Genomic DNA, 26509 nt, shown 5'->3' with positions numbered 1-26509 from the left:
CTCCTCTCATTTTTTAAAAAAGAATATTATCTATATAAGCCCTTTTAAAGACATTTTTTGAAATGTGTAACCTTGTACTATGAAGAATATACTTTAATAATTCCAGTGCACATTTTCAGACCTTAAGTTGTACTTTTCTCCATTTTGAAATACATTTTTGCCCTTGCTTGTATATCACATAGTCCTGGTTTTCCTCTTTCCTGGTTGATTACTGCATCTCTTTTAGCTTACTTGCTCTACCTGATTTTTAAGTGTTTGTATTCCTCAAGAGCCAGTGCTTTTCTCCTCTCACTATTCCCTCCTTTTGGTAGTCTCATGGACGTCGTTGACTTCAGTTACCATCTTTGTGTGATGACTCCAGAGGTGGCATTTCCAACCTAGATTGCTGTTATGGCCTCCAGACCCATATTTCTAACTACCTACGTGTAGTTTCTCTACTTGGATTCTTCAAATTCAACAAGTTTGAAATTAAATTTATTCTGTGCTTCATTTGGTCCTTTTGCATCTCGTTTCCCCAGTTTCAATCAGTAAGTAATATATTTCTACCTAACTGTGCAACCAGAAAGCTTTTACTTATCATCTTCATTCCATCAACAAATGTCCCTTTATTGTATTCTAAATTTTGATATCAGTTATGGATTTGTTTTGGACTTAGTTGTAATCTGTTGCTCTATTTGTCTATCTACAAACTTTACACTTTTTAGTAATTGTGAATTTATTGCTTTTCCATATTACAAGGCTCTTCCCTTAATATTATTATTCTTTAAAAAATCATAAGTATTCAGACAGTGTAGATGGACTTATAATAAAGCCCGCCACTTTGTGTTCTCACAATTTCTTTGGAATTTCTATTAGAATTGCATTGGAAATACCGATTACTTGGAAGAGAATGTATATCTTCCCAATTATGAGTCTTCCCATCTAGGAACATGTCCTTCTTGATTGAATCAAATGCTATTTAAGCCCTTCAAACAAGTCACACATTTTCTCCACATAGTTTTTTTGAAGTGTCCTGTTTGTTGTTGCTATCGTGATGAGATATTTCTCTTATGGTTCTTTTTTGTTTGTCTAGCGTTTAACACAGTTACTGGCACGTCACTCATATATGTATTGAATTGTTAGGAGTTTTTGGTGTATAGGCAAGCCCTTTTTTTAAAGTTATGCAGTCTGATGCATCTTATAAATTGCAATTATTTCACATTTTTATAGATAAATAATGACAGCTGCAAATTATAATTTTGTCTTCCTTTTAAAAGTTTATACTTCTTGTTTCTCATACTTGACATACTGGGTTTGTTGAAATCTCCCTAACAATGCTGAGTAAAAACATTAATAGCCAGTAGTATCCTTGACTGTTTCTACTTGTTAAGACAAAAGCTTTTGTTTTACCATTATATCTACTATTTGTGTTTTTTCCCCAACATAATAAATGTTTTATTGAGGAATGAAAGTTTTATTTTTTGTTTAGTTTATTTTTTAATTAGGAATGAGTGTTAAATTTTATCAAAGGTTTGCTACTTTCAATGAAATGATACTAAGGTCATTTCTCCCTTAGCTTGCTTATGCAATCAGTTACTAGATTCTCTAATATATGTATGTTGCCTTTACATTTCTGAAAAGATTTCTTCTTGGTCACGGTATATATTGTGAGACCATTGTTTTTGTGCTATCTTTGTTATGTCTTGTTGTTAGAGTCATGCTAACATAAAATGAGTTAGTATACTTTTCTACCTTTTTTGTTAAAGAACAGTTTAAACCTAATAGGAATTATTAATTACTTAAAGGTTTGTTAAAATGTATGCATACTATAATCACAGTGCCTTCTGTTGGGAATGAGAGACATTGTGGTGATGGAGAAAAATCTTTGAATACATTTCTAGTATCTTCTAAAATTATTGGTATATTCAGATTCTTTGCACCTTATTGAGTTGATTGTGGAAGTTGCCTTTTTTTAGAAAACTATTCGTTTTCTTTTTTATTTCATTTAGATCTTCAAATTTGTTGGCATAAAGTTGTAGATAATATTCTTTTTTTCTCTATTTTTAAACTATTTAGGTCTGATGATATATCTCCTTTCTTGTTACTAATATTAGTTTTTTTGTTGTTTGATTTGTTTTTAACCATTTCATTGTGAAATAAAATACAGATATAGAAAAGTGTAAACACAAATGCATATATTGGTGAATTATTGTAAGATGAACATGCTTGTAGTTATCATGCAGGTTAAGAAATAGAGCTTTGTCAGCCATTGCAAATCCCTTCCCTGTGCCTTACGACAGTTACAGCACCCTTACTCCCTCCAAAATTAAGCACTCTTCTGACTTTCCTAATAATAACTTATTTAACTTTCTTAATGATTTCATCACCCAAGTGTGCATCTGTAGACCTATGCTTTAGTATTGCCCATTTTAAAAAATATTCTTGCCTTTTAAATCTTTCTTAATCTGTAGTTTTCTCTTTCAACCTTTTCTTTATAAGTGTGATGCTGAAGAACCTGGGCTGTTTGATCTGGAGAGTTTGCAAGCAGTTCTGGATTTTGCTATTTCATACCATGGTGCAATTAAACATTTTCTTCTATATTTTTTCCAAATTGACAGGTCTCAGCATCACAGCTTGATCGAATTTAAGCTTAATCTCTTAGGCAAGACTATGGGTGCTGTTGGGTCCTTTCATTAGGAGGCACATAATATCTTTTTCTCATTTTAAATGTTGGCAGCCACTGCTGCTCAAAGCCTAGATCCATTTAACTCATTATTTCATTTGCTGTATAGTATTTTTGTTATATAAGCTATCTAGAAGTGAAATTTGTTTCAATTTCTGATTATCTAAGAAGGATTTTTTAAAAATTCTAGATATGTATTTCAGTCAACAAAACATCTGATTATCTTTGTTTCCTCTTACATATGCAAATTTGCAAATGTTTCATTAGCGTTCAAAGACCTATTTTTTTCTGTAGTTGTGATTTAAATGTTTTATTCTTAAATATTAAATCCAATTTATTAATGTATTCTTCAAATTGGCTTTGTTTTTATTTGTGTATCTCTACCTGATCAGCCAAAATACAGGAGTAGCCTTGCATTTTAGAAAGATTACGCTAGTAGCATCCTTTTAGGATGGATTGGTAGTGAGACCAGCACTGGCGGCATCAAGATCACAGAGTGTTTCTTAATGTTTTGTTTTGGGCAGTTATCTAAGTGAGAAATGATGACTCTGAATTAAGACATTGTTGGTAGAAAGTAGGAGATGGATCCTACAAGTATTTAGGATGTAGGTATGGAAAATGAGGGAGATAAAAAGGTCTCGTTTCTATTTTGTGATAAAAGGATGACAGTGTGATTACATATATGAATTAGAACAGGAGTTGACTTAAATCTGGTTCACAGACCAAGTCTGGCCAGCCATCCATTTTTGTGCAACCCACTATCCAAGAATGGCTTTTACATTTTTAAATGTTTTTAAAAAGTCAAAGAAAAGTGGTATTTCATGATGTACGAACATTTATATAAAATTCAAATTTCAGAGTTCGTAAATAAAGTTGTATTGTAACACTGCCATGCTCATTAGGTTACGGCTAAGTTAAGCAGTTAAAACAGGCAGGCCGACAAAGCCTTTATCTGACTCTTTACAGAGTAAGTTTGTCCACTCCTCAAGCTAAGAAATACCCTCTCTTCCTTTATCTTCCTTATTTCCATTCAATCTGTTGTTCTTGACCATTAGTTTCTTATGGGATTGTTATTTTAAAAATCCCTACATATAGTTGCATGAATTCAACCCTGTCATGACCATTAATTTTTGACATTTGACTACATTTTGTTACTATATTTTTGACTAATTTTTGAAATCCTTTTCTTTCTTTCTTTTTTTTTTTTTTTTTTTTTTGGTCTTTTATATATGATCATTGAAAGCTTTTGAAAAAGAAGTCAATTTGATATTGAATGTATGCCATTAAATCAGTGGTTTTTTCCTAAATGCTATTCAGACAGTGTTGGCCATTATTATTGTTAAATTGTGATTTAAGGTGATAATTTTATATTCTATAATCTGTTCTGTTTGTGTTTTGCATAGAGGTTCTTTTTCATGAACACACACTGTAATTTGAGTGAACTGTTAAAATCATTCTGAGAAGCATTTTAGTTTTATTAAAGATTCAGTGTTAGAGTTGACTGTTTGCTTATGAAATCATAGTTTATTGATCTGTTAAGGTACTATCAAATAGAATTTAGAAAAATAAGGTTTCTTGAAAAACGTGTAATCTGGTAATATGTTTATAGATAGAAGAATTTGGTTGTGTTAAAAACAAGACAGCAGGGCCAAAATGGAGTCTTTTGTGCTAAGCCCCATGTCATCAAACCAAGATTTTATTTAATTACAGTTTCAATTCTCCTAAAAGTGGAATCTTCAGTTCTTCTGAAAGTGGAATCTTAAATCAGTGAATCAGGAATTGCCTAATCACACATCACACTAGTTACTATGTTTCCCCAAAAATAAGACCGGGTCTTATATTAATTTTTGCTCCAAAAGATGCATTAGGGCATATTTTCAGGGGATGTCTTATTTTTTCATGTACAACAATCTACATTTATTCAAATACAGTTATGTCATCTTCTTCTGGAACATCGTCATAACGTACTAAATGCGTCTGTGGGAACAGAGCCAGGAGTGCAGTTTCCAGGCTCTTGGCCTCACGAGGAAAGGTGCTGGCTCAGGTAGTAAATGGCCATCAACTGTGATTGGATGGCCATCAGCTGTGTCTAGTTGACTGTCAGTTGTAACCAGTGAGCCATTGGCCACTAATATAACTGCCGTGGCTACCCTAGCAGTAAAAGGTGGCTAGCAAGAAGACGGTGGGTGAACTAGCCAGTGTGGATTGCAGAGAGGCACGGAGTATAGTGGTATGACTCCCGTATCTGTGGCTCCGTGGGTGTTCCTTTTTGGCCTCACCATGTCCTGCGTTCTTATGTGGGGAGCGGGACCAGCGACCCCACATGACACCCTGCATGACAGCATGTCTGGCTGATGATCTTAACTGGGGCTTATGTGGGGACAGAGGCAGGAGTGCAGTTTCCAGGCTCTCAGCCTCACGTGGAAAGGTGCTGGTTCAGGTAGTAAATGGCCATCAACTGTGATTGAATGGCCATCACCTGTGATTGGATGGCCATCAGCTGTGGCTAGTTGACTGTTAGCTATAACCAGTGAGCCATTGGCTACTAATATAACTGCTGTGGCTACGCTGGCAGAAGATGGGGGCTAGCAAGAAGATGGTGGCTGAGCTAGCAAGTGGTAGAGTGAGGGTTGTGGATCGTGTGGCTCCTGTTTTCTATTTCTCCAACCCAGCCGCCAGCGAGACTATAGTGGTATGACTCCCCTATCTATGGCTCTGTGGGTGTTCCTTTTTGGCCTCACCATGTCCTGCGTTCTTATGTGAGGAGTGGGACCAAAGACCCTGCATGACACCCTGTGTGACAGCTTATTTTCAGGGTAGGTCTTATTTTCGGGGAAACACAACAGGTAATCTGCCTGATGGACTCCTTCCTGCCATCCTCTAAAGGAAGGTGACCTTGCCATAACCAATCCACTTTTTTTGCCTAGTATAACTTCATTGTTCCCACTCCCTTCTGTGTATAAAAGTTTTTCATTTTGTACAGCTGTTTGGAGCTCCTTTACTTCTGTTACATTGGATGCTGCTGGATTCATGTGTGTTGAATAAAGCCAATAAAATCTTTAAAATTTATTCAATTGAATTTTGCTTTTTAACAGCTGTTATAATCATATAAATGCATTATTCTCTTCCACAAGAGAGTTAAAGTTCTATCATGGGAATTTCTAAAGTTTTTATGACATAGTTGTGCTGAGTAATCAGAAAACCAGGACTGACCCATCCTTAGGAATTCAGGATGACTGTTTTGGTATGTGACTCTGTCTTTCTCCACATCTGCATTTTGTCTGATTTACCTAAATGTATTATATTTGTGCCTTGACAAATTATAAAATGTTATCTTTTAATTTCATCTCCTGATGGCTGTAACTTATGCACAGATACCAAAAAAACAAAACAAAACAAAAAAACCAGGAGTCCAACCAATGGAAGTTGCCATGAAAAGCAAGCAAAATATAGTTCCAATTTAATGCTTGTTTGTACCAAAGCTTATTGTTAAATTCTGTATTTTTATTTAGAGGAGTGACATATTGACACACAAACTTCTTATCCCATCAAATAATCACATCCCAATGGGAATGTTAATTCACTTAAATGATGTGTATCAAAGGAGCTCTGAGAAAAGAGGACCTACCACTCTGTTCTTTTCCCAAACACACAGGTTTCATAGCTATTTAAAATTGTTTCAAAATTTTTTCATTGAAAATTTCATAGTTTTTATTGTAACTAATTCTTGATTTACACCCATCGATCTAGTTCTGTTACCAGTGACTTTTAGAGTCGTAGCTGCTCTTGGATTAAAGACTGAAGCATTTATCAATGCACAATGTGCTTTTCATTCATGTTAAGCAATTAAGTTTTTATTTATTTTTTATTTGTATTTTGTGTTGAAGTAAGGTACTTTAGGTTGTGCGATATATGTTTTAGCAGTGTAGATATTTAAATTTGCTTTGACTTTTCCTACACTTTTTACCTTTTCCTATGTAGGTGTTCACCAGTATTTTAAATGTTTTTTCTTCTTGTTTAATTGTTCACTCTATTCCTCATTTCATACTCACTAAAATAATAGAAACGCTCATTGAGTGTTATTCACTTTTTATATTTAAATTATTGTTCTAAGGGCAGTTAATAACGGTCAGTTCTTGCTCGTTAGTTGTTTTATAGTCTGTAATGATCGTTTAGGAAATATATTCCTATGTAGTCAGTTAATAAAAATAATTAAATTATCAAATTTGAAAATGAGTTACCCTTTTGATAAATTAGAACTGATTTAAGATTATCCTTTAAAAATGTCACCTATGATCAGTTGCATTCTAATAAGCTTTTAGGGATGAGAAAGATAGGTATGCAACAGACATGTCATGATCAAGCCCTGTGCTATGGAGATTATTCTGGTATTAGTATGTAAGGATGGTGTTGAGAGGGGAAGAAATCAGAGGTGTGGAGGCAGGCTTAGCAGCTATTGTAATGTCGTGGAAAGCAATAGGGAGAGTCTGAGCTGGGTAATGACGAGCAATTAAGAGAAGATGATGAAAATATAAGTAATGGAAATGAATTTTAAACCATTAGAAATTGCCTTTTTTGTGTGTGGGGAGGTGGGGTAGGGAAAACACTTAAATATCAGCAATTTCATATGGTTCAATGTAATACATTCATTATCAACTTGAGTTAGTAAAGAAAAACACAGCTGTTAATATTTGAAATGAAGAAAAAAACTGAAAGGCTGTATTATTTATAAGGAAAGGGTCAATGACAGTAGAATGGAAAGATTTTCTGAAGAAAGTTTATGTGTTTTCTATAATAACACCCAAAACCTACAGGCGCTTTTAGGGTTTAGCTCAGATCCCAATTGTGTAAAGCTGTTACTAACACTTGAGCAGAAAAGTGCTCCAAGATGGGGGAGGATAAAGAACCTTTGTATTCATGTGTCAACATTTGTTGATTTTCTAGAATGTGTTTCTGAGAAGAAAGGGATGGTTGGAACTCTGTGGTTCTCCTCAACCACAGTATGTTCAAATTAAGCCTTTTGGGTAAAAGTTCCTGCCACCGGTCCTGTTTCCTTGCACCTTCTCACTGTCCTTTAAGGACGCGTCCTAGCTCCAGCCCATGAGAGCTTCTCCACTGGTTCCATTTGCTCTGGGCAGCCTGGCAAACTGACTAAAGCTCCCAAATTGCTCCTAACATACCATGATTCTTTTCAAAAAAAAAAAAAATTAATATGTTTCAGGGTGAGTTCCTTTCTAAAAGAATGGATTCATGACATGGTAAATAATGGGCTTTGGTTAAGGACTTTTTGTGTTGACTGACAACCTCTTCACAGTGACCTGGACCTATTATATACGTAAGTCTTAGGTTATTTCATTCAGCCTTTTCTTACCAAATATACTTATACTCCTGTAGAGTTGGATCCTGTATGATAGACTGAATATTTAGTGAATAGAAGTTGATAAGAGTTTAAAGGCACCAATGAGCAGTTGTCCAGAGTTGATTCAACCTCTGTTGAACACTTGGGTGTGTTTAGCATTTTGCTTTTATAAACAATATTGTAATGGATAAGCTTGTACAGATCCTCAGTTTCTTATTTGAAATCCATAGGGAGAATAGATATGTTTTGGAATTCACAGTTTTTTGGATTTTGGAATTGTTAACGTGATGCATGTTCCAAAATACAGATCATTTCTAGTGGAGGCAGCACCAAATAAACAAGTTATTATTTCTGATGGAAAACATATGATTATCACATTGTTGGCTAAATAAAGACTATAAATATAATAGTTTCATATTAATTCAAGTCAACTTTTGTTGCCAAATGCCTTTATATCAAAGTTAGGAAATTGCTTTTCGTGTTTTGTAGATTGCGGACATGTACATGTATGTATATGTGCCAATATTTTTGTGGGAATAATTCCAATGTGGATTTTCTGGATCAATAGAAAATGTATTGGTAGTTTTGTTAAATATGGCCAAATCCCCCTTCCTAGCATAATACCTTTTTCTACTCTTACCAGTAAATGGGGAGGAAAGTCTGTTCTTTTCTAGTGCTAGTACTAGTATATGTTGTCAGATTTGGATTTTTGACAATCGCTAAGTGAAAAGCAGAATCTCATTGTAGTTTTACAAAGAACATTTTTAAAGGTAAGGAATGGCAGTTCATATGGCTTCGGTTAAGGTCTTTTTGTATTGACTGATAACCTTTTAACAGTTACTACGAAGAATTTTTAAATAGCAGCAAGGACACGTTTCTTACCCTATTTCTCTTTTGTACCAAATGCCTAGTATGATGGTCCAAGGTTATATTTGTGCTCAGTCTCTTAATCCAGTAATCAGTGAATATTTTACAATATAGTCAGTTTGGGGTTCGTTCCTTAGTTTGTGTAGTAAAAGCTTATTTTCTATCTCCCAAGCACTCTATGGAACTAGAAGATTAATAGTGAACAAAAATGTTGAAAAATGCAAACTCCATGTTAAATGTTAGGATACACTGTTTCTCTAGCCTAAGGAATTTTGGAATTGCCCTAAAACTCGTTTCTGTCTTTGGACTCTAATCTGTTTCTTCTCACTGGAATAACATTGTTCTAGACTCCCATCAGTCATGGGCTGCTTTCTGTCGCTTAACTCTCAGTTCAGATGTTACCCCTTCAGATACCTGAATACCCCGTCTATAATTGCCCCAGTGTCTCTCCATTCCATCAACTGGTTTTGTTTTCTTCACAGCCGTCAGTACCACCTGGTGTTTCTGTATTTGTTTATTGTCTGTCCTGCCAAGGACATTTAAGCTCCAACCGATCAGTCCTGGCATCTGATTTAGTGCTATGTCCCAGGGCCTAGAATGTGCCTGGCATGTGCTACATGTTTAGTAACTGCTCGCGGAACGAATGTCTTCTTTCATCCTTTGCCTTTCTGTTTGCTGCTCTTCCAGAATGCTCTGTCCCTCAACCTTCCCTTTTCTACCTCCCAAACTCCTATTCATCCTTCAATACGCTGTTTTATTTTGGAAGGAAGATGATATGTACAGTTTGACTTCATTCGGAAACTATGATTATTATTTTAGTTCTCTCTTGAAACATTTCCAAAATTCTTTATTTAAATTCTACCATTGAGGCTTTGTTTCGATATTTGAAACTTAAATTTTGGGGAATTTGGGGATGCTGTAACAGGAGTGAGCTTTGCCCTGCCAGCTTGCTTCCTCTGCTTTAAAAAGCTTGCTGCTTTGATAGTTCTGTGATTGTTACCTGTTTTTCTTTTTAAGATTATAGGTCCTTGTGTTAATTATTTGGAAGGACTGGTGTTATTTGTACTCAAATTTTAGTTACTGGGTAATAGTGTTCACATTAGAGACGGCGTAAGAGAGAAAATGTTACATGAAAACCTCAAATCTATACTATTCGGAAATAAAGCTTCCCCATGCCACTGCTCAGGTGTTGCAGATGCTGAAGATGGTATCAACATATACCATATGTGTTAGAAAATAAAAGGGGTAAGGGCAGGAGTTTAGGAATCAGAAAAACCTCATTTCTGAATTTCATACTATTGTAAGTAGACATTGTGCCTCATTTTAATATGCATTTATTTTTGCTGTTTATATGTTTTATGTTTTGATCACTGTTCAGTATTTAAACTCCTTCAAATGTGCAAAGATTAAATGTTTAATAAAAATTGCTTGTTGTTTTCAACATCTGTGTTCAGAGAACAATGGCCCACTGGAGTGCAGAAAGCTTGTAAAGTTTTCAAATGTATTGAGAATGACAGAAAGTTCAGTGAAGAGTTTGCTTCCCTCATTACAGAACTACTTCTGTGGCTGCGATTACACTAAGAGCATCTTTAATTGCTTTAAAATCTGAATGCATGATAAGAATGGATTAATTTGATTTTTCTGTTACTACAAGTAGCAGATGGTTTATGTCTTAGGAATGCTCATGTTGTAAAATGAGATCCCCAGCTCATCTGTGATTGGTCACTGTTAATGAAGCATGCTGTGCTGATTATTGATTTAGAAAATGAGGATGACATGAGTATTGTGTGTGTTGCTGTAATAAATTAAAGAGGAGTATTTTAATAGCCAGCAGACATACACCTTAAATAACATGAAATATTTGATTTTCTATTCAGGTGGTCTCTGCCCTGTCAAACTAATTTTATTGTTTATTAAAAAGATATACTTTTATAGTTTCAGCTAACAAGCAGATGGTCGTCTTTACTTATTTCTGTTTTGTATTGCTGTATGACCGATCAGATGCATGATAGGAACCCAAATTAGCTTGTTGTCTGCAAAGCAATGGTGTAGCCGTGGGAGGAAATCTTCTGCAGTGTGTGAGTGCGTGCTTGTGCACGCACTCACCTTACTATTTCCTTACTGTTTAATACTTGTTTTTGAAATAAAGCTATCTACTGAAAGTTCCTTTTCACTATTTTAATTTCTTTTTCAAATAAAATTTTAAAGGGCGTATGTGGCAGGAAAATAATTGAGATACCGCATTTTGTTGGTTTTAGACAGTTTCATGTAAACATCGGTGTGAATTTCCGGTCCTCTCTTATTGCAGGCACATTATAAAAGTCAGGGTAATGACAGTTGACTGATGTTTTTATTTAAAGCTTTCTGTATATGTGATATGAGGTGATGTCCTCAGCTATGTAAGTGCTCTATCTTTATGGCAAATGCTAAATTTAGTGAATCACAGCAGGTGGATATTATTTAATATCTCCCATTCTATTTCCAGAAGGCTGACTACTCTATTTTTTACGTCAAGTACTAAATGTATTACTTATATTGGGGTAAAAACTTGGAAATTACTTCATGACAATTTCTATTTTATAACAGTTTTAATTGTGGCCATGACATATGCAATAAAGATTAAAGTACTTCTTTCCCTTGACCGTGGGTAAGACTATGGAAGAAGACATTTTGTGGTTGTTTTTTTTTAACTTTGTGTATGTACATTTGCGTTTTTTTATTTTAAATATTTGTTGAATTCTATTTTACTTTTGTAGATGTGTTACAATTCAGGTGAACATGGCCATTTTTAGCAGTTTGGTGTTATTTCAGAGTGATTTAATAAATTAAAATTATTGGCAGTGGAATCACAGTTGTAAAGTAAACTTTTAGTGCAGATAGAGATAAATAAGATAAGAGGAAACTAATATTTTTAAATGGTCCAGTTTTAACCCTCAGTCTTAGCCTTTTAAAATATTCTTATAGCAGTAACAATTTTCCTGTTAAATACTTTAGTAATAATCACAAATCACATAGAAGGGGAGAGACTCAGGAATTTAAGAGATTTGATTTGATAAAATTGTATCATCTACCCATATAAACAAAATATTAGTCTACATAATATTACTTAGTCTACATAACACAAAGGAGGTCATCCTCCTTTATATAGACTATTGAATTGGGAAAACCCATAGAGGTTGGGAAGTAAAGTTAAATGAATTATATGTTTATATGACAATTCATATAGCAAAAGGATACTAAAAAATGATTTATTATTAAAACTGTCTTTATGGGAGAGCAAAGTACAATCTGTTGCATATTCATTGAATAGTAATAGAGTGATTTTCCTTTAGTAACTTGTAAGAAAATTATAAAATTATTTTCCTAATCAATTAACTGTTAATGTCTATTTTTATCCATTTATTTATCATGGGAGAAAAAAACCATTAAATTCTAAAACGGCTTGTTTTTTGATAACTTTACTTTTAGATTTTTATGACTAGTAGTAGTGTACATCACTGATAGCAAAATGAATAGATATACCTGCTTTTGTTTAGGTCAAACTGTGCAAATCAGATATGGAAAAGAAATTTACACCTGATAGAAGTATTAAAAAAAATAACATATTCTTGGAAATGGTTTAAAAAAGATGACCAAAGTTATTAAAATTATTACTGCCTAAAATAATTTTTTAGATTAATTGAAAAGTATTTGGGAAGTCTTTTTGATTTTACCTAAAAATTTATACTTTGGAGAGCTGAGAAAGTGATTTTTTAAAATGTATATTATACTTTATCTAATGCATATATATCCTTTATTATATCAACCCTGGTCAACGAATGGCTTTACTATTTTTCAGTGTAAATTTTTTTAATATTCATAGCTTTAATCTTAAAGTGACTTGTTACACGGAGGGACAAATTTATTATCAACATCTTCTACTCTTTTCCCTACCATGTTTATTTTTAATGTACTATTTTCTTCCCTCACCAATAGCTACAAAGAATCTAGAAACTTTCTTATGAAAGCACTTGTTCAAGGCAAATGTTGATTTGCTGATAATGGTGAATAATATTTTTATTAACATTTTTCTTAATGTACCTGCTGAATAGAGGATGCATAGTTTTTTGGGTTTTTTTTTTGTATCTGAAACACAAAACACTGCTTTTTGAGGTAAAAGCACTGCAGGTAGCGCTGAATAACTTTGGAAGTATTTTCCTGAAAGGGAAATGATCGCCACCAGGTACACTTGGTTTTCTGCTGCGTGAATTCTAACACTCTGGGTTGGAATATGTCCTATACTGAGTTCTACAGATAAATGTTCTAAATCTTAGCCAATTTATGTTTTTAATGTTTTTTTGTTTTGAAAGATTTAAAAGAAGTAAAAGAAAAATTTGACAGGATTGTAAACCTGTCAGCCGCATTCCTCACATCTTGTTCTTCCCAGCAGTGAGAAAATAGAAGAATTGAGGTTTCATAGATGTCTCATTGCACATATTGCAATAAACAGCTATAGAATTATATCATGAAATAAGCTATCCTCACGTGCAGTGTGATCAGGTTGTTACTATGGTAACATTTCCATTTGTGAATTTTTGTAGAGTTAAAATTTGTAGTCATCACATCATACTACCATTGGCTCTTGATTTTTCATGTAAATAAATCACTGTACTATCTGCATCCTATTAAGTGGCACCAGTCACAGCCTGTAACTACCACCCATACACTCTAGGCTAGGGAATCAAAAGTAGGAAAATGAAAAAAATGAGAACGTTTTGCTAAATTACATTTTAAGACTGCCCTGATGTTGCTGGTAAAATTTTAAATGTTTCTTAAGAGGAGTAAGAGTATTGCCAGTTACTCTCTGAGACGCTTTAATTTTATAAGTATATGATATGAAATGGGTTAGGCGTGGGAGCAGTAGCAGGTAAGGAGGGCTTTAATTTATCAGCTAAATGATTGCTAAATCCCCAAGACAGAAGTAATGACCCTTCTGAGACTGAAAGATTCATTTTGAAAACTGTCCCCTTTCATTTTAACGTTTAATATTAACTGTTTAAAATTAGTTCTGTTTTTCCTATATTCAAAAGTTGTCCTGCTTATTTCACTTCTGATTATAAAACCAGACTCTAATATCTTAGATGAATTTGGATGAAACTAGCCTGTAATGTTTCCTTGTATCACTTACTGTATTCTTGTAAAGATTCCTACTGTTTCTGTTTTGTTTTGCTTCCTAAAGCCCCCTGCTGCTGTTGATTACACCTAGATCTGCTAGTGATTGGAACTGTTAAAAGGCAAAGACGCTATGGCTGGTTGCTGAATCACTGAATTGTAGAACTAATAGGAGATGTTCTCTCCGGGACCTGCATGACGGAATGACACTAGGGTATTATATGTTCTAAGAAGCCGGGAAATACTCTTTTTCTCTTTAATAATTATTGAAGATGTGAAATTTATTTACTTAGTGAATTTATTTACTTGTGAGATAATAGAGGAATATCTGCTGCTTGTTTGGATTCCTAAACTATTTAACTGAATTCTGTTGAGAGGAAAGGAAAACGGAGGATATCTCTAGGATAAATTCTAGAGAAAATTTAGTACTAACAGTTAGTTTCCCCTGGCAATTGAATGCTGTTAGTTTTTTAAAAGATAAAACGAATATGTATAAAAATGTTAATTAACTACTTGAGATGTTTGATAACATAATGGCAAGAAATTCAGAATTAAATTTTCATTTGTATTATAATTGAGGGCATGTTTGTAAGCTCACTTACAATTTAAACAAAGTTGTGTAAGACAGAAGCTTCCCATAAGAAGTTTCGATATAAGTTTTGGAATCTAGAGATAGGATTTCCTTGATAGCCATGGGTGTTTTATGAAGCATCCACAAATCAAGGACAACTATCAATTTGTACCCTTATTACTTCAAAATTTGAGATAATTAGTCCTGTGCTGGACTTAGTAAGAGATTATTTGAGGGGGTATTGTTAAGCACAGCTGTATTAAATAATACTTTAATACTCTATGATATTGCCATCTTTCTGTTCATTATAAATAATTGTTTATTCTTTTAAAGACACTTCAGTTTTCCAGGTGTAAACTAAATCAGTGGCTTTAAATAATTTGTTTGAAGTTATGTACATCTATCACGAGGTGTGATTGACTATAACTTGAATTGGGAAAAAATGAATATTCTATTAAGAGATATTTATTGAAACATTTTGATCAGGGAATTACATGATGGGTGCTATTAGGAAGGGTGCTGCCAGCACTGTATACAATGGGTTGGCAGTTAGAAAGTTGTGCTCAAGACTAGGCAGCAAGTAATGAGTGCTGTAATTCAGATGGTGGCAATAGGAATGTAGAATTCATTTTGAACTCAGTGTTGGTTTCTCTGTGTCTCTTATTTTTGTTGGTGACTTATTGAATCAATAAATATCAATAAACCGAAAAAAACTGCTGAAATCTTATTAATGACTAATGGGTAGTTATGCCTTCTTAAGTAATAAACCATGAGATTGTAAGGGCCTTGAAGGCAATTACTCATTTTTGTGGTTCAGCACTTGCTTATGTATGTTGCTTATAGTAGTCATTCAACCTTTTAAAGTGAAAGCAAATAAAACAGGAAGCTCCTGCGCTGATTTGCTCGCACTGCCATGACAAAGTATCACAAACTGAGTGGCTAAGACAAGAGAAATGTATTGTCTCAGGTTTGGTTGCTAGAAGTCCGAAATGAAGGTGTTGGCAGGGTTGGTTTCCTCGGAGGGCTGTAGAGGATGGATCTGTTCCCGGCCCTTCTGTTCGGCTTTTATAGCTGGTTCTCTCCTTGCTGTATGTGTTTAAGTTTCCCCTTTCTGTAAGAACCCCAGTCATATTGCGCTAAGGCCCACCTTAATGATGTCATTTTCCCTTGATTTCCAAGGTGAGGTACTATCACCAAATAAACATTACACTCTGAGGTTCTAGGGGGTTGGGACTTGAACAATACGAATTTTGAGGGATCATGATTCAACCCATAACACCCATTTTTGAAGCTGATACGGTTTATATGCCAATGGCTAATGATGTATACACTTAATTAATTGAGTAATAAATATGGTTATTCTACAGTTAATGTAAATATAGCGACCCAAAGCTGTATGTTCCTTTGAAATTACTACCATGTAACAATTCTCACCTCGGTATAGTTTACTATTTTTCAATTCATATCTGCAATTTGACAGCTTATCATTGTACTGGTTTCCATCTAGTGGTAGAAATAGGAGATGGGAGGTTAAGTTTGAAAAGTACAAAACGAAATTTCTTGTCTCCTCTCTCCCTTTATTTCACCTTGTTTAGAATAACCTGAATCATCATCCACCCTCACTACCCATACTTCTTAAGTTTTAAGAAAACAAGCGTTATCTAAATATATCTATCAGTAATAACAAGATTATTTGTATAATGTTATTATAACATTACAACAATGTTGCTAGCAGGTGGGTTTTTATGTACAATTTTATGTACAATTTTGATCTAGAACAGATCTTCTGTAATTGTCCCTGGACTGGTAGCTTAGCGTTATCTGGGGACTATTAAGAAAAGCAAATTCTTAGGCTCTTTTTCATACCTACTGATTAGAAGTTCTGAGGGTAAAGTCCAGGAATCTGTGTTTTAATAAGACCTCCAGGTGATTCCAGTGTACACCAACCTTTGAGAACCACTGGACTGAATACAAGTATAATACCTAATTTTATATTTTTCAGTAGTTACAGAAGCTTACAGTTACAGTTTTTCCTCTCTAATTTTCTTTTGGTTATATTATCCGATACTGAGACTTTGATTAGGAATACCACCCAAAATTATTACCGGAAACCATTAATCTCTATTGTTGTTTTATCGTGTGTCTTTCTAAAAATGTTATATGCATGTAAAAGCAAATACTATATATATATGTCTATATATTCTTCCTTCCTCTTTTTCCCCACCCTCTATGAATAGTAACCTAGGACCTTGCTATTTTCACTTATTGTAACTTGGAAGTCTTTCTGTATCAGTACATTATTTTTTTGTCTTCTTCCTTTTTAGCAGTTATGTAATAATACCCCTGTATGCATGTACAATAACTTAATTTAACAAGTCCCAATTGATGGACATTTAGGTTGGTTCTGACATTTTGCTATTTAAAAAAATATGTCAGGGATATTTGTGTGTCTGCATACATGTGTTTAAGTTATATCTATATAATTTCACGTACATGCTGGTATATTTATAGTCTAATTTTCTAAGAATGGAATTACAAGGTCAAAGACTTCTAATTTTCATAGCTATGTCTAAGTCACCCTCCATGGAGGTTACACCAATTTATACCCCCTCTAAAAGATATAAGTTATTGTTTCAAAAATGTGTGTTTTTGAAGATGCAGCAGTGTTACATAACAGTGTTACATTTTTGAAGAAAACATTTATGTTCTGCTAAAAAAACAAATACAAAGCTTAAACTAGTGTCTTTTAACCAACAGCATGTAAAGACTACTTCAGAGTTTCTTATATTTAAGTTGTAATATGTTTTAGAAACTTCTTGATGCATAAATTGAAGATAGGATTGAAGATTGTCTCCGCTAATCTGAAGTAAATCTGCATTTAATGATTCATTAAAAAGTAATTTTTACATATCTGGAAAAACATATCTTTGAAATAGTTTTGGTTTACCATCAGTGAGTAGTTGGACAATCTTGAAATGTGGGGATTATTTGAGAAACCACATATGTGGTTGTTTAAAAAATTATGAATTTTTTTTGGTAACCGCCATAATGTTTTTAATTAAAACTCTTTTTAGGTTTTTCATTTATGCAATAATTTTTCATTGGTTTATATTGTGTTATTCATTTCAAAATCTAAAATGAAGCAGCAGTGAGACATAGATCATTGGGTTTTTTTATGTTTTTAAAAACATTCTATATTCCCCCCACCCCCTTTTTTAACACTCTCTTAACTTAAAACTACTAAACAGATTTTTATTTTAATCTTTGGAACAAAAAATGTTCTCTTGGGCTGATACCAGTACTTTCTATGCCAAGTTACAGACCGGAATCTATTTTTATAGGCCAAGATAGAAACCTCTGAAAACCAGAGTTTATAATGGAAACATCGACAGGCCCTTAACTATCACAGCACACATGGCACTGCTGAAATCATAAGGTATAAGGCACAAGATTTCACATGCTGGTTGAGCATTGAATTTTTCAGCAATTGTATTATCAAATGCTTTTCAGCTAGGATTTAATAAGCATCCCGTTCAAATGGAAGTATGCTAGGGGCTGTAACAGCACATTGTATAGGCCTGATTTCTGCCCTCTGGATGCTTACACCGAAACACACAGACACTGAGAAGTACTTGAATACGACTTGTTGGGAAACGGACTCGTGCATGGATTTGGTTGAAGAGAAATATGTGAACTTCCATATCTCGAGATTTAATTTGTGGTACAACCCTGACAATCCTGCGTATTTTTGCATGTAGGTCACCATGCTTGTGTTCTGAGTATTATTACAAAGCAGGTAAAACTAGTCAACTACATCGTTATTTTAATATTACGGAAGAAAGTTTAAGCTTTATATTATTAAAAAATCAAGTTTGATACCGAGTAATTAGGTGAATTGAGACTTACTATTTTACTTCCTCTTGGAGGGATTCTATTGGGGTAAAAAAATAGAAATTGCCTTCTTCAAAGACCACATATGATTACTTGGCTTTATTTGGTTAAAGAAAAATCATTAAACCAACCACACTGGGTCCTTGAATTACTGTGCTTGGTTTTAGTTATATTTGAGTTTAAATGGGATTAGTCCTCCTACCATTAAATTAATGATTGCTGTCACTTAACACTGAATGAATGACCCTACAGTGTAGTGATTACTTTAAAAGGGAACCTGTCAGATGCTCAGGTGGGAAAAGAGTTAAAATGGTTAGTGATATAGAATTAATGTTTGAATGTTCATGAAGGGTTGGATTCTTTCACTTGTAACACCAACATTTTCTTCTCTCTTTCTTTCTGCCTTTTCTTTATCTTGTTAAATGCTGGAGAAAAGTAGAGGTGTTATGTTAGATATGCTATCTCAGAAGCATTGTGAAGTGTTTGAGAAAACCGGTATCTTGGGGGAAGATAATGAAGTGATAGTTTGTTGCTACAGATTTTGCAAGTATATATACTGCCAGAAGGAATAGGTAAAAGGAAGATGTTAATTTGAATTTGAATCACATTTTCTGTTGTAGTTTAAATTTTCCTTATCCATTGACTTATGTCCATATATATTTAATTAGATTTAGATAGTAGACTTGCTTGCTACCCTAGGAGGTACTTTATTTATCAGACTGGTTTTCCATTAATGAAGAGAATATGGACAGTTTTTGAATAATTTTAAGTTTTTTGGATCTGTGATAAATTTCTTCCCCTAATGTGTTAGTAACAACGCTTTTATGTCCTGAAAGATGGAAAATTTCTAAATGTAAGCTATTTAGTTTGGTGCAGTTGTACTAATTCTAGAACAGGGAGACCTCATTTTATCTTTTGCTTTCTTGATCTATTTCTTTAGAGAGGAAAGTCAAAATACTAGCTCTCCTATCTACTTCCCTTTGCCATTGCTGTAGGAAACCTTACCACAAGGTTTCAAGAAATACAGTGTTGATCTTGGTTATGTAGGTGAAAGATAGAATCACCTCATATTTTTGAAGTGCCATTTTATGAAGCATTTCACTATGATGTGAAATGAAGGTGTGTGTGTGTGTGTTATATTTTATTTATAGACACACACACACAGAAACAGATATACAGTCAGATACTGAGTTCTTTGATTTACAGATTTGTCTGCTTTATAAATTATTCAGGAAACAAAAAAACAATAACATAAGCATACTACTACATGAAACTAAAATCCAGAATTGTGAGAGTTGACTAAACTTTGACTTTTGTGTTTCACATCTATAGGTGAGAGGGCTGGGAGCCACTAAAGACTTGTTGTCATACCTGACAAAGTCTGTTCTATACTGACTATTAATAAATTTACTTGAGCCAGTCTTTACAGCTAGCAGTTACTGACTAAAATAGTTTTTAAGAAGGATAATATTTTTAATCAATGAAAGAAGAGACTTAGATTTTGCTTTGCCCTTGTGCCTCAGGAAGCAGAGATTTGTGTTAGTTGCCTTCAAGGTTTTCCTTTCCCAGCTTGTTCACATGCTCATCCTCCTCTTCCATTCTCTCCTATTAGGATTCAGTGTGGCAGATGCGGAGCTAGGAACTCCTGCCCTTCAGTAGGTGCCATGTACTCAGAAACAGCCCAAAGTCTTGAATTAATGAAATGAATACTTTCTGATTTGGTGTCAAGCTTGGATATTTTTGCTTTCTGTATACATTGGCACTGAAAGGTCACATAAGCTAGTGTTCTGTCTTAAATAGTTTAATTTTTAATTGTAGGGAAAAACAGATTTAGGGATTATTGGAATGTAGAATAGGAATTTACTTCTGAATTAAAAAAAATTGAGAATGTTTTAGAACTTAAGGAAATAATTGGGAAATTTTTGTCCACTTTTTAAGAAAATATAACTATTCCAGGTACAAGGTTTGGTCAGTGGATTTTGAAATATATGAGAGTGACTTGGGGGACTAGAGAATGGAGAGGCTGTGAGAGAAACAGTTCCTGTGTTTTTAAATGTTACATTTTCTTTCTTGTCACTTAAATCTAAATTGTGATCACTCCCTCTAAAGAGAGAGAAATGAACTATACGTAGTTACTTTAACTTTGTCGATGAGTTTAGTTCTAACTAGCAATACCCCCCACCCAGGTGTTTGGTATTTTGAATCTAAGTATTTGTACACTTGTTCATATTGAATTATATGCTTTTTAGGTTGGATCAAGTTTTACTCATTTTTAAAGCAAACTAGATTTGTTAAAAATAAAAATGTACAATTAGCTTCTCATCAGAATCGTCTTCATTTAGGAGTTGTCACTGTTGCATCACTTTCTATCTACAAATATTATAAATAAGTGCCTTTTGTGTGCCAGGCACTCAGCTAGGCATATTCCTGTACCTTGTGAATTCAGGGTGGCAAGAAACCTTTACAAACATATGTATATAGGTAAACGCGTACATAGTTTCTCTCACTCCATATCTTCTCTCCCTTTTTCCCTCCTTCCTCTCTCCCAATTGCATTAAGTACAATGATGGAAAGATAGAGGCTTCAGGATGTATGTAACAAAGATCTAACCCAATTTAGAGGAGGAGGGGTGTGTCAAGGAAGACCTCATGAAAGAAGTGAAATTTCAGTTTTGTTCCTCAGGCAAAAAGGGACACAGTGATGATACAGGCTGAGGGAAAAGCCTCTACAAAGGCCCTAAGGCTAGAATGAACCAGTCAGTGGAGGAGTTCCTAGATAGTATGGTTGGAGCCCATGTGGCTCAGAGACAGTGAGCAGAAAAGAAGCCAAGGGCCACGCAGGACCTTGTAGCTTTGCTAGAAATTTTAGCTCTTGAGTGGTAACTTATTGAAGGATTTTAAATAGGGCAAGTTATATGATTAGCTTTATTGTTTTAAAGATCAGTCTGACTGCAGGGATCTCGACTGAGGGGAACACGAGAGGAATGCTGGGAGGGCTTGTCAGGAGGTTTCAACAGTGATCCAGATGATGGTAGCTTAGATTAGGGATGTCTAAGAAGGAGAGAGGGATACATATGGAAGAACATGGGAGTCTGAAAGACCTATAGACTAATGACGTGGACAGCTTTTTTTTTTTTAATGTTTTGAACTAGCGCCTCTTGGTTGAAATTTAATGTATTATCAAATATTTGTATTTCCAATCAATTTGTTTTCATAAGGACCCAAGTAACTACCTGGCTTTTGCACAAAATATTACAGTACTTACTTGCATCTTTTTCTGGCTTCGGGTGCTTAGTGAAACATACATGACCAGAGTAGGGCATAAACAACTCCCCTTTGTTTGTCTTCCCCTGTAGATCTTCAAAAATGTCTAGAAAAGGGGGGTTTAGGAATAGAACAAAAAAGGTTAGTAATTTTGTATAAGGGATCTAAACAGAGCCTTGCATATGTAAAAGGATCACAGATTTTACAATTTTACTGTAGAAAATAAATTACATTTAGTATTGTATTTTATTATCTTATATGGTTCTCTAAGTTGATTGATTGATTGATTGATTGTAGGTGTTTCATTTCTCCAAAAATACTAGAAATAGCTTGAGGACTGCCATCTGGCTAGGTGCCCTTTTGTGTGCCTTAGTTTTCCTTCTTTTATTATACTGTTTTTGTTTTTTTAATGGAGCCTGTTTAGGTTTCTGTGGTGACTCCTTTCTACCCTATCTCCCACCTTCTAATATACCATAGCCTGGATATTGTATCTAGGACTGATATTTACCTTTGTTCTTAACCTCTCGGAGGAAAGGCTGTTTTCTGAAGAATGCCCTGACTAGATGGCCCACGTGCCCAGTGCTTTCCTGATTTGAAAAATACAGTATGATCTTTCCAAAGGGTTGATCATATCTCATTCCCCTGTGCAAAAGTCCCCCAATGGCTTTCGATTCCACTTAAAGTTTAAACCTTTATTTCCTAAAAGGATGTGTGACCTAGTTTCTCTCCTATCTCCCCTCCTGTTTCTTTACATTCACACTCCATCCGTCTTTGTTCCTCCCAAACTCCCAGCTATTTCCACTAGTTGTTTCCATCATGCTCTGTCTGCACGTTATGTGCTTGTTCCTTCACTTTATTCAGTGTCATTACCTCTGAGGGGCCTTTCAAGACTACACATTCTCAAATCAGCTCCCAGCTCCCAAATAAACTCTCCATCATGCCCCATCATTCTCAGTCCCCTTATCCTCTCTACATTTTCTTAATAATGAGTCACTACTTGACATGTGAACTAAGTTTTATCCTTGGTTTATATTCTGTCTCCCCTTAGAAGGTAAATTCCCCAAGGACAGAAACTTTGACTGTCTTATCCCCCACTACATGATTATCTTATAGAGTAGCTTCTGGCACATGGGGAGGATTCAACAAGTATTTATTAAGTGGAATGTATGTTACACTTGCACAACCCCTGCTTTCTCCATCTTCTGCTTACTACCCTCTTTCTTTCCTCAATAGATATGCTGAGAAAACATGTGAAATCTGTTTGTAATGTATAAGTAGTGAACAAATCTAAGGGGACACTCAAACATCCATTTTTTAAACTGTACGTACCATCCTGTCTTTGGTCTTATTCTAATAACCTGGATAAATACTCATATATCCACCAGATTAGTGACAATGCGATGGTGATTGTCATAACAATGATAGCTAACATTTACTGAGCACTTACTATGTGTGTGTGAGGTATTCTGAGTATTTCAGGGAAGTTTGTTTAATTCTCACAGAACCTACAAAATGGATGCTTCCCATTTTACATTAAGGAAACTGAGGCACAAAGAATTTAACCGACTTGCTATGGTCAGGAAGCTGATAATGACATTTCCTCAGTTCGAACCTAGGAAATGTGACTCTATCATTAGTGTCAACAAAAGTAGATTCTGGAAGTTTTCTTTTGTACGAATAGTAAAGTATGATAATGGAAAGAAGTGATGCTTGTATAGTCTAGCTGAGCTTTTCTCCTCTTAGCTGTTTTTCCCCTCTTATTTTCTTAGAAGAAGAAACCTCTTTTTTTGCTTACTTTTTTCTCATTAGATGTAGAAATGTGGTATTGACTTTTACATGATCCAGTTTTTAATTTATTCAATTTAACGGTTTAAAACTGAATGGAAAGAAATAAGAGAACATTTCAGAGAGAATGGAACATTTGAGGTGAACTTTGAGATGTGATTAGTGGGATCTGGTCTGATGGATTTCATTCATTCAACAATATTTACTATTTGTTATTTGCCAGGCCATGAGAATAGAAGAGTATTTTTTATTTGTTTGGTTTTTGTTTTTAAAGAAATGTTTCAGTGAGAGGAATGGGTTGGGATAGGTTTTCCTTGATCAAAGCTAGTTGGCCAAGTAGAGAGAGGTAGGAAAATACTGGATGTCTTTAGAGAATGGAAACATCTGAAGGAAAAGATTACAAAGATAGATGTGGGTAGATCATGAAAGATATTGAGAACCTGTAGGAAAGTTTATACTTTAATAGGCATTAAGGAACCACAGACATTACCATATTTAATTACCAAAATGGATATTTCTGAACAGTAGTAAGCTTTATAAAGTAATGTAATGTGAAACAATGGATTTTGGACCAAAAAATAGTTTTATTAATAGCTCTGCTTCATAACTGTATGAACTTGAACAGGTCATATTAATATTTTTATAATTAAATACTTGTGAAAGGATATAACATCATTTTTAAAAATGTAAAGCATACACACATGTATAAACTGAAGGCTCTCTCTTTTCACATCATAGCAAGCTTACATTTCTAAATTTTACAAAATAATGCTGTCATGCTACATATATTCTGCTACCTGCTGATTTCAGTATCCTTTGTATATTTCTATATCAGTGCATTTACATTTTTAATACCTATGTATTCCATTTCTGGATTACCGTAATTTATAGAGCTAATTCCTTATTGATATATATTCAGGCATTTTATATCTTTTGACTATTACAATCACTTTCTGAATAGATTTGGCTAGAGGATATATCAGTAGGATAAATTCCTAGCAGTAGAATTACTGAATCAAAGGGTATATGCATTTGTAATTTTGCCAGATTGCTTTTCAAAAAATTTCCACTTTTATAATCAAGTTCAACAGAATCAAAATATATATTTCTCCACATTTTTATGAACACTAAGTATTATCCACCTTCTCTTTTTTGCAAATTAGATGAGTGAGATACATCTTATTGTTTTAGTTGACATTTCTTTAATTATGAGTGAGGTTGCACATTATTTCATATTATACATACACACAGGCGCATACACACAATAACATTGCCTTTTTCTGTGAACTACCTATTTATCTCCTTTATTCATTCATTTAACTTTTCCAGTTTTCTTTCAAATGCTTTTTAAAAAGGGGACTGATACTTCTTTCCCACTAGGTGGTTGGCATGGCCAAATAAGCTAGTATTTGTCAGTGTTTGTTGACCTTTTTTCTATTATTAGTCCCCTAAATAGCCCTGAAAAATTTTTACCCTAATCATCTCCCCTTCCTGTGAAATTTTAATACCACAGATACACTGTGTATCTGTTTATGTACTGTGACCAATTGGAGGGCCATAAACCCTTGTAATATGTGAGATCTCCCACCTCCATCCCAATAACCATTTTTCTCCCTATGAAGGACAGTGTCATTCCTGTCGAGAATGCCTGGTATATGTGAAAGCTTTTGTAAACTTCAAAGTGCTATTTAAATGTAAAGCTTTATTGTTAATAATTTACATTTTGTATGATATTATATGTGCGTTTTGCAGCTGGCTTTTTCTCATTGCAGATTTCCCTTTTGCAAATATAGGCATTTACTATTTTGTTTTTCATTTTGCTGCATTTCTTAACAATCTTTCTCGAGTTGACCTCTGATCAGCTTTCTCTGCCCATCTGTGCATGCCAAAATGTTACCCTCCCTTCAATGCCTGTCCTAGATGTTCCCTTTCTCCATGAAGTCTTTCTAGTTGCCCATAATTATCCCTTGACCTCTTAGAGTTAGAACTGTTGTAATATAGCTCCTTTTCTGTGACATGTTGTCTTCATTACATGGTCTGTATATTTTCCATATTCCACCTCCTGAGAGATTGTAAGTGTCCAGGCAGCAAGGATGTGGCCCTCATTTTTCCCCTGGTGTTCCTTTCCCAGTGCCATTGTCCACAATGGGAAGCCAGTAGGGGTGTGTTACATGAATTTCTAAAGAAGTCTGAATTCGCCTTCCAGCCACTTAGTGTGTGACCTTGAGTTGAGTTCCTTTACCTGCTAACCTCACTATCCTCCTCGTATATAAAATAGGGGAAATAATGATGCTTTTCTGATATGATTGCTGAGGACATTGAATGTGATAATAACATAAAGCACAGTGTCTGGCATTTGGTAAGCATTCGAGAAAATTATTAATAATCATCAATACTGCAAACATTTCTTAAGCACAGAGAAAGACGAACAAATTATAATCATTTCTCTATTTTTCTTGTTCAGAATCATAATTTGTTATACATTGTACCATATTTACAAAGAGAAAATTTGGTTTCCTTTAAATCTTTTTTTTCTGTAGGTGGACCGTCTAAAGTGTACACGAATGATGATTTAATGTAACATGTGCTTTTGATTTTTCAATACTGTATTAAAATTATTTATCCATGATTTATTTTTTTAAGAAATCCTGTAAGTCATTAAATAAAAGAGCCCAGTTGAAAATTGGGCAAAAAATATGAACAGGCAGCTCTCAGAAAAGGATATCCTAATTGTCCAGTAGACAGATGTGAATGCTTAATTTTATGTGTCAACTTGACTGGGCCATGGAGTGCCCAGGTAATTGGTTAGAGATTGTTGTGGGCATTTTTGTGAGGATGTTTTGGATGACTTAATATTTAAGTGAGTACAAAGCAGATTAGCCACCATAATCTGGGTAGGCCTCATCTAATCAACTGAGGGCCAGAACACAATGAAAGACTGACCTTTCCCCCACCAAGGG

The 26509-nt window shown here is 34.4% G+C and overlaps 1 protein-coding gene across 7 annotated transcripts in view; it reads left to right on the top strand.

Annotated features, from left to right (window-relative positions):
* The window catches only part of TBC1D5 (TBC1 domain family member 5), a 503965-nt gene that overhangs the window by 149442 nt on the left and 328014 nt on the right, over nt 1–26509 (top strand). The window contains exon 1 of one of the 7 annotated variants that reach the window (XM_081072579.1): nt 14129–14253. The exons of the other annotated variants lie outside the window; for them this stretch is intronic. The gene's annotated coding sequence lies outside the window, so the exon portion shown is untranslated. Of the gene's footprint in view, nt 1–14128; nt 14254–26509 lie in introns of those variants that run through there. 7 annotated transcript variants of the gene reach the window in all.

Source organism: Rhinolophus hipposideros (genome assembly GCF_964194185.1).
Source record: "Rhinolophus hipposideros genome assembly, chromosome: 14".
NCBI classification, from domain to species: domain Eukaryota; kingdom Metazoa; phylum Chordata; class Mammalia; order Chiroptera; family Rhinolophidae; genus Rhinolophus; species Rhinolophus hipposideros.
Note: the sequence above shows the minus strand (reverse complement) of the source record. Positions and strands in the feature narration are given on the sequence as shown.